Consider the following 9669-nt stretch of genomic DNA (forward strand, 5'->3'; position numbering starts at 1 on the left):
ATGAATTAGATATGGTGAGTGAAGCGCTTCAAATTTTCATTTTTCATTGTAGCAATATAGCATTTCATGTTTTATCTGTATCTTTGTGCTAGCAGTGTGCTGCTGTATTCTCCTGTTTGTGTATATTTAGCATAGCAGCATGCACCTGTATTCTGGGTCCATGCAATAGTTTGGTATCAGTATGTGCTGGCCAACTTATCCTTTTTTTTGTGTTATACATACAGTGGGGATCAAAAGTTTGGGCACCCCAGGTAAAAATTTGAGTAATGTGCATAAAGAAGCCGAGGAAAGATGGAAAAATCTCCAAAAGGCATCAAATTACAGATTAGACATTCTTATAATATGTCAACAAAAGTTAGATTTTATTTCCATCATTTACACTTTCAAAATAACAGAAAACAAAAAAATGGTGTCTGCAAAAGTTTGGGCACCCTGCAGAGTTAATATCTTGTACTGCCCCTTTGGCAAGTATCACAGCTTGTAAACGCTTTTTGTAGCCAGCCAAGAGTCTTTCAATTCTTGTTTGAGGTATCTTTGCCCATTCTTCCTTACAAAAGTCTTCCAGTTCTTTGAGATTTCTGGGCTGTCTGTCACGCACTGCTCTTTTAAGGTCTATCCATAGATTTTCAATTATGTTGAGGTGAGGAGATTGTGAAGGTCAAAAACTTTCAGTTTACGCCTCTTGATGTAATCCCCCGTGGATTTCGAAGTGTGTTTAGGATCATTATCCATTTGGAGAAGCCATCCTCTCTTTAACTTCAGCTTTTTAGCAGAAGGCATCAAGTTAGCATCCAAAATTTGCTGAAATGTTATTGAATCCATTTTTCCTTCTACTCGTGAGATGTTCCCTGTGCCACTGGCTGCAATACAACCCCAAAGCATGATTGATCCACCCCCATGCTTTTTTTTTTTTTAAATCAACTGGTGCCAGAAAGATTTGTAAATAACTTCTATTAAAAAATCTTAATCCTTCCAGTACTTTTTAGGGGATGTATACTAAAGAGAAATCCAAAAAAGAAATGCATTTTCCTCTGATGTCATGAACACAGTGCTCTCTGCTGACCTCTGCTGTCCATTTTAGGAACTGTCCAGAGCAGGAGAAAATCCCCGTAGCAAACATATGCTAGACAACTGCTTAGAAGAACCTATGGTGCTGATTGTTGGGGCAAGGTCAGATGAGTCTGGGCATTTACAACCTTTGAAATTGACATCACCTGGTCTTCCCAGATGATGATTGAGAACAATCCATGACACTGGCAGGTCTCAGCTTTGCAAAGGGGTCAGTGCATGCTATAAATTCTGCAGGGTGTCCAAACTTTTGCAGACGCCATTTTTTTGTTTTCTGTTATCTTGAAAGTGTAAATGTTGGAAATAAAATCTAACTTTTGTTGACATATTATAAGAATGTCCAATCTGTAATTTGTTGCTTTTTGGAGATTTTTCCATCTTTCCTTGGCTTCTTTATGCACATTAATACAAATTTTTACCTGGGGTGCCCAAACTTTTGATCCCCACTGTATGGGGGAGTGGCTACCTACATGTTGGTTCCTGCACCCCACCCATCTTATAAGGTGCTGGATGTTTCAGACCTTACAAGCCTGGTAACTGATTGCACAGAGGCATATTCACAGTGTAGGGTCCGTCCCAATGAGGTCACCTTATCGCGGTGGGATGGTCCAAACTATTTGGCCAAATGGTGAGCAAAGCACCTCAATTTTTCATTTTTTATTGTGGTAATATAGCATTTCATGTTTTATCTGTATATTTGTACTAGCAGTGTGCTGCTGTAGTCTGCTGTTTGTTGATAGATAGATAGATATTATAGAAAGGTGGGCAGCACTGTTAAGTGTATGCTGGTGCTGCAGGTAAACCCGGTCACAGGTCCAGTAAATCCAACGTAGAAAGCAGCAGCACTCAATTCCGTGGAAAAAATGTGTGGCTTTATTCAACCAAACATACAGGAGGCGACGTTTCAGCTGTCTCACACAGCCTTTGTCAAGCAGTGACTGGTACATAGTGTGGGGTTTATATAGTCAACAGGTGACAATCAATTAGTGTCATAATTGTTTACAAAACAAAGTGCAACAGTACAGTGGTTATTACGATCATAGAACGTCGCCTCCTGTATGTTTGGTTGAATAAAGCCACACATTTTTTCCACGGAATTGAGTGCTGCTGCTTTCTACGTTAGATAGATAGATAGATATGAGATAGATAGATAGAGTAAACAGTTAAATAATAAATAGATATGAGATATATAGATAGATAGATGAAAGAAAGAAAATAGAAAGATATGGATATGAGATGGATCGATAGGAGATAGATTAGATAGATAAATCGATAGATAAATAGATATATAGATAGATGATAGATAGATATTGTATTCTAAATTAAGCAGCCAGATGCGCAGTCATCACATTACATTGTGGATCCCACCAGTGTTTGCTAAATGTCTTAATCCCCACAATGTAAACCAATAATCACAGCAGTAAATGTCAGTAACCATCAAGAACCCGCGACACGTCTTCAGAAATAAATGAGAAATGTCGTTCCTCAGCGCTTGTTAGGACAGATGCTGACAGACAGGCTGAAGGGATTTTTTTCGAGCCGTCTCTCATCAGACCCTTGAAGTGTAATTGCTGATATAATTACAGGCGCGTTCGGATATTTATAGCACCAGGGTCACAAAGGAATAATCATTATTATTTCTGCCTTTTCACAGTACAGCCATGAATTCATTCATCATATGCAAAGTGTTTCCTGATGAAGTTGAAGGGGATTGTTCCAGATCAGGAAAATGGGGTCTGACTTTTTCCAGAAACAGCACCCTTCTTATCCAAGGGCATATAGCATTGTTCTGCAAACTGTGGACCTCCAGCTGTTGCAAAACTACAACTCCCAGCATGCTGGGCATTGTAGTTTTGCAACAGCTGGAGGTCCACAGTTTGAAGAACACTGGTATGAAGGATCACCACCGATCAAGTGATGGCGTAAACTGTAATATGGGGACACCCAAAATGATGTTGCAGTACTAGACACTTTCCTTAGAGTGGTGCTGTGCTAGGCTACACAATCACCTTTTCTTTCTAATCCAGAAAGTTCCCTTTTTATTGGGCAGTATATAGAATATCTATCTAAATAAAATATTGTTTCAACAGGACCCATCGTGATCTCCTGTACGGGGCCCCAATCAGAAATTTAATTGCAGAAGAGAACAATGGGATTCTGGTGCATCGTGCACATGGCGGAATTACCGATTTTCTGATTGACGTGTCAATTCTTTCTGCGGAATCCACTCGGAAAGTCATAGCCGTTGGCATATTTCCGAGCGGTCCTAGCACCGGCATGTTCTGTTGGCACCCGCTGTCTGTGGAATGGGATTTCTAGATGGACATTCAGCAGTGTGACAAGTGATGGCTCCAAAGTCTCCTCCAAATGAGCTTGTCTTCTTCTGCTGTATCCCTGGAACCTAGTTGTATTATTGCATTAGGGGTGGGCTCCTCAGGGCACACTCTGTTATGTCAGGCCAACTTTGGCCAGCCCTCCACTTGGGCCCCACAGAAGCCAAAGACATCACTATTTTAATTTTTTATTGTCTCACTAAAGCCTCACACAAGAGGTCACAAGACGAACAGCGTATATGAGGCCATATGTGCCATTCAGCCAAATAGAATAAAAATGAGTTAAAAAAAAGTCAAACAATCAGCATTAAGCCCTATAAGCAGGGGTATCACCACCGGCTTGACATACTACAGTCAGGGATATATGTGTTTGACTCATGTTGTGCAGTAACACATTATACATATTGAACAGTGGATTAAATAATTTACCAAAGGAAATAAAATCCAGATGGGGAGTTCTGTTGTGTTAAATTGTCTGATCTGGTTTCCTTTTATAGGAAAGAAAACTCCAACGCGCTGTATAAAGTTATATATCCCCCATGTTATACAATTAGATTCTTTGTTCATTACACACAGATGCAGAACGATTGTTTTTCCGGGGCTGGAATGTAATAGTTATCTGAACTCATGGTGTAATAATACTAATAATGCCGGTAATATAATTTTTATGAAAATAAGCCTCGCTTTCTTTTTTCCATATATAGCCAGTTCTTCAGTTCTTTAGGAATTAACATTGTGCAAAGCCAGTGTTTTCCAACCAACCTTGAAACATGACCCTAGAGGAGGACTAATTTGCCTATTTTTTTCCCATGCATCGCTGCTTGACCTATAAGACTCCTTGCACCAACTGGTGGTCTCCCCAAAGAGTTACATTACCCCCTCAGCAGGGGTGTATCACCCAAAGAGACAGACCACGCAACTGCTGCGAGGTCCATTGGATAGGGGGGGTCCAATTGCAGTTGTGTGGTCTGCTCTTCCGATCAGCAGCCTGAAGACTGAAGGACGTAGAAATCAATGGAATCTGCACTAAGCTTAAGGACTTTGGCCTACATAGAGGCAGACCATGCAAATACTATGGGGCCTGTGGGACAAGGGGGCTCGACTATAGTTGTGTACTCTGCCTCAGCCGATTAACAGCCTGGAGCCACCATTGCCTTTTCCTCCTGCTGCCCTCATTGCCCATTCTCTCTCTGCCTCCCTCTGCTGGTGGAGTCACTTGCGGCTCCCGTTATATTATGCACTGACTAGGATCCCTCCTACAGAACGCTAGTGTGTGTCTCACTACGACCTCGTATCATTCCTTCTGTGCCACGCATCTCCTCAGCACCCTTTGTGGATGAGTCGTGCCAGGGGAAGCGACCTTGTGAAAACTTCATCGCACACATGTGCAACAGGTCCTAAGACGCCTACAGAACAATCGTCTCTACGCGAGAAATGCCTCTCACAAGTCTTCCGTTTCTTGGATATATAGTCTCCAATCAAGGCCTCCAGATGGACCCTGATAAGTTGTCTTCTGTTCTTAACTGGCCTCGACCTACTGGCCTGCAGGCTATAGAATGCTTTCTGGGGTTTGCCAATCATTATTGACAGTTTATTCCACACTTTTCCTCCTTGGTTGCTCTGATAGTGGCTCTACTAAGAACAGTAACCCAAAATCCTGGCCTCCTAAGGCTGAAGAAGCCTTCTCCCGATTGAAATCCGCGTTTGCCTCTGCTCCAGTTTTATCGAGACCTGACCCAGAAAAACCCTTCGCCCTGGAAGTAGATGCCTCTAGGAGCTGGAGCTATTCTGACCCAAAAGACCTCCAGGGGTAAAACCGTGACTTGTGTTTTTTCTCCAAGACCTTTTCGCCTGCCGAGAGGAATTATTCCATTGGAGATAGTGAACTAATCGCCATTAAGCTCGCCTTGGAAGAATGGCGTCACCTACTTGAAGGCTCTAGTCATCCAATCAGTATCTACACACAGTGGCGTTGCGACCGGGGTGCGGGGGGTGCGGCCCCCACTGGGTGACACCATCTTGATGGGGTGACACCAGGTACGCCCCCGGTCCTCACTTGCGCTGTCTCTGTACTAGCAGCCCCCCCCCCCCGTCATCACTTGCGCTGTCTCTGTACTAGCAGCCCCCTGTCATCACTTGCGCTGTCTCTGTACTAGCAGCCCCCCCCCCCACTTGCACTGTCTCCGTACTAGTAGCACCACCCCCCCTCCGTCACCTGCACAGTGAACCGGCCTGCGCCCCCACGTCTTCTGTGGCACCGGCCTGACGTCCCTCCGCAGGGCCGCGCAGGAGGACGTGACGTCACTCGCAGAGCGCCCGGAGAGAAGGAGTGCTGCGCTGGATGGGTGAGTGAGTGTGTGTCTGTCTCACTCTCTCTGTTTGTGTGTCTCTGTCTGTGTGTGTGTGTGACTGTGTGTGACTCTCTGTGTGTGTGTGTGACTTTGTGTGACTCTCTGTGTGTGACTGTGTGTGTCTGTGTGTGACTCTGTGTGTGTGTGACTCTGTGTGTGTGTGTGTGTGTGACTGTGTGTGTGTGTGTGACTCTCTGTCTGTGTGTGACTGTGTGTGTGACTGTGTGTGTTTGTGTCTGTCGCTATCTCTGTCTGTGTGTGGCTCTCTGTCTGTGTGTGACTGTCTGTGTGTGACTGTGTGTGACTCGTGACTGTGTGTGACTCGTGTCTGTGAGTGTGTGTCTCTCTGACTGTGTGTGTGTATCTCTCTCCAGTGATCTAATGTGGGGAGACTTTGACCTATTGTGGGGAACATGCCAGGGAACCTGCGGCCTAATGGGGGGAAACTACTACCAAATGTGGGGAATCTGTGCTACCTAATGTGGGGAAACTGCTACCTAATGTGTGGAATCTGGGCTACCTAATGTGTGGAATCTGTGCTACCTAATGTGGGGAATCTGTGCTACCTAATGTGGGGAAATTACTACCTAATGTGGGGTAACTGCTACCTACGTAATGTGGGGGAACTGCTGCCTACCTAATGCTCCCCCCTGGCAGTAGCACCCTCATCATCCACCAGCAAACCCCCCCCCCCAGCAGCAGCACCTCCATCAGCAGATCCTGATGGTGGATGATGGGGGTGCTCCTGCCAGGAGGATGATCCTGCCGATGGATGATGGGGGTGATACTGCCAGGGGGGATGGCCAGTAGCACCCTCATCATCCTCCAGAAACACCTCCCCAGTACTAGCACCCCCATCATCCACTAGCAACACCACCAGATTTATATTCAGAGGGTACAGTATGTGGCGGTATTATATTCAGAGGGTACAGTATGTGGCAGATTTATATTCAGAGGGTACAGTATGTGGCAGATTTATATTCAGAGGGTACAGTATGTGGCAGATTTATATTCAGAGGGTACAGTATGTGGCAGATTTATATTCAGAGGATACAGTATGTGGCAGATTTATATTCAGAGGGTACAGTATGTGGCAGATTTATATTCAGAGGGTACAGTATGTGGCAGATTTATATTCAGAGGGTACAGTATGTGGCAGATTTATATTCAGAGGATACAGTATGTGGCAGATTTATATTCAGAGTGTACAGTGTGTGGTAATATTATATTCAGTGGGTATGGTGTATGGAAGGTTTATAATCAAAGAGTATAGTGTATAGTAGTATTATATTTAGAGGACACAGTGTCTGGCAGGTTTATAATAATTATTGTTTTCGTATAGAGGATGAGAATGCGCTGACATAGTGAGGAGACGTCTGGGCGTCACCTTCTGCAGAGAGAAGTTTTAGCTGGAACAAGTCCTGGCGGTATGTACCATCTGAATTAGATAAGGGAAGACTATAGAGAAGACGTCACCTGTAGTCTCTGATATCATTGTACATTCTCCTCTCTATGTCCTATCAGAGCTGTAGTCACTTGTCAGTTCTACAGTTATGATGAGTGAAACTACAACTACCAGCATAACCTCACCACTGCTCAAAGGGGTACTCTACTGGAAAACATTTATTTTAATCAACTGGTGCTACAAAGTTAAACAGATTTATAAATTACTTCTACTTAAAAATCTTAATCCTTCCATTACTTATTAGCTGCTGTATAAGTGATTCACAGGAAGTTCTTTTCTTTTTTAATTTATTTTCTGTCTGACTACAGTGCTCTGTGCTGACACCTCTGTCCATGTCAAGAACTGTCCATAGTAGGAGCAAATCCCCATTGCAAACCTATCCTGCTCTGGACAGTTCCTAACATGGACAGACAGAGCACTGTGGACAGACTGGAAAGAACTACACAACTTCCTGTGGAGAATACAACAGCTTATAAGTACTGTAAGGATTAAGATTTTAAATAGAAGTAATTTAAAAATCTGTTTAACTTTCTGGCACCAGTTGATATAAAAGTAAATGTTTTCCAGTGGAGTACCCCTTTAAGTAATTCTGGGAGCTGTACATTTAAATGGTGAAAACTTCTTTAACACTTTCCTATTCTGTGGCAACTGGTATATCTGATTATTATACTGGAATTTCTCACAATGCGCTACACCAGTGGTGTCTGTCACAACAGGCTAAAAACTTACTGAGCGGGGGGGGGGGGGGGGGGAGAGTAAGGTATGGGGTGACACCATTTTCTACCGCACCGGGTGACACCAACCTTAGCAACGCCACTGTCTACACAGACCATAAGAACCTTTTGTACCTTCAGTCTGCTCAGCGTCTAAATCCCGGCAGGCCAAGTGGTCTCTTTTCTTCTTTAGATTCAATTTCCTAATCCATTTTCGGCGAAGTCTCTCCTACTCCCTTGTCCGGTGCTGCCAATGTTTTTGAGGTTAAGGAGATTCTTGCCACCAAGACCATCAGGGAGAAATGGTACTTCTTGGTGGATTGGAAGGGTTTTGGTCATGAGGAGAGGTCCTGGGAACATCTTAGATCGGGATCTGGTGCTGAGGGTCCTGCAGCCCAAAAAGAGAGGGAGACCTAAGGGGGGGGGGGTACTATTACGAGTGGCGCTACGGCCAGATGCGCTGGCCGCAAGCACACTCCTGCCCCGTCATCCCATGCTGGCTCTGCTGCTGTTCACATCATGGGAAGCGCCCGCAGGTGAACACCGAGCCATCACTCACCTCCCCGTGTCTCTGTCCCTTCCGCTGTCCCTGGCCACCGGTGCATGTGTCCCCGCCTCCTAGGGCACGCGAGCACTGGCTTCCTGTGGTTAAAAGGGCCAGCGCTCCATTGATTGGTGCTTGTCTGGTCCTGACCTTATTTAACTCCGCACTTCCTTGACCCCTGCCGCATCTTTGTGCCATTCTGCCTAAGAGAAAGCGTACTGGATGTTTCTTGCTGTATATCTGACCCCATTGCTATGTTTCCTGACCTTGCTCCTGTGCTGCCAGCCCTCTGACCTCTTGCTACATGACCTGACCTTGCTATAGTGCTGACAGTCCTGACCTCCTGCCAGTCCCTCACTACGACTCCGTATCATTCCTTATGTGCCACTTATCTCCTCAGCAGCCTTTGTGGATGAGTCGTGCCAGGGGTAGCGACCTGGGAGCCGCCTGCCGCAGCAAGTCAATCCCGCTTTGCGGCGGGCTCTGGTGAAAACCAGCGGCTCCCTAGACTCTGCTCCCTGGTACGGCTCACAGAGCTTATACATTTTGAACCTGTTCGGTTAATAATCTCTGTACAGTGCTGCAGAATATGTTGGTGATAAACAAACAACTGGAAATAAATAAATACGTTTATGTTTTATGGAATCGCCGTAATATCCTGAATACAGTTACAGTTCATCCCTATAGTACATCTAAAAAATCATCTAAAGCTGAAGCAATAATATTCCACTCCCGGCTAAAGCTGTGTATGCGCCCTAAGCAAACATTTATACAGCTCGAATATTCCTTCATAAACGATTTGCACATCTAAGACAAACATTTATACAACTTTCCCATCCTTATCTGAGAGACGTTGGTACATCGCAGGCAAACATTTTGTCAATTATACATTTGTTATTAGAAAGGAAAGAAAGTGTTTGCACCAGGAAGATTTAATAAACTTTTCTATAGAAACATTTACACATTTGGATGTTTTTCTTTAAAAAAATAAGTGTTTTTAGAAGAAAAGAATATACGTTCTTAAATCTTATAAATGAATACATTGTTACGCTTCTTTATGTACAAGACTTTATGATAAATAAGTTCAAATATTTTTAAGTTGCCTTTCAGAATCTTCACCTTTTTACATTATGTCATCGGTAGGTTTAGCTTTTCAAGATGATTTATTTCTCAATATATCTTGAGGTTAAAGCTC

The sequence above is a fragment of the Hyla sarda genome, chromosome 7 (genome assembly GCF_029499605.1).
Source record: "Hyla sarda isolate aHylSar1 chromosome 7, aHylSar1.hap1, whole genome shotgun sequence".
Classification (NCBI taxonomy): domain Eukaryota; kingdom Metazoa; phylum Chordata; class Amphibia; order Anura; family Hylidae; genus Hyla; species Hyla sarda.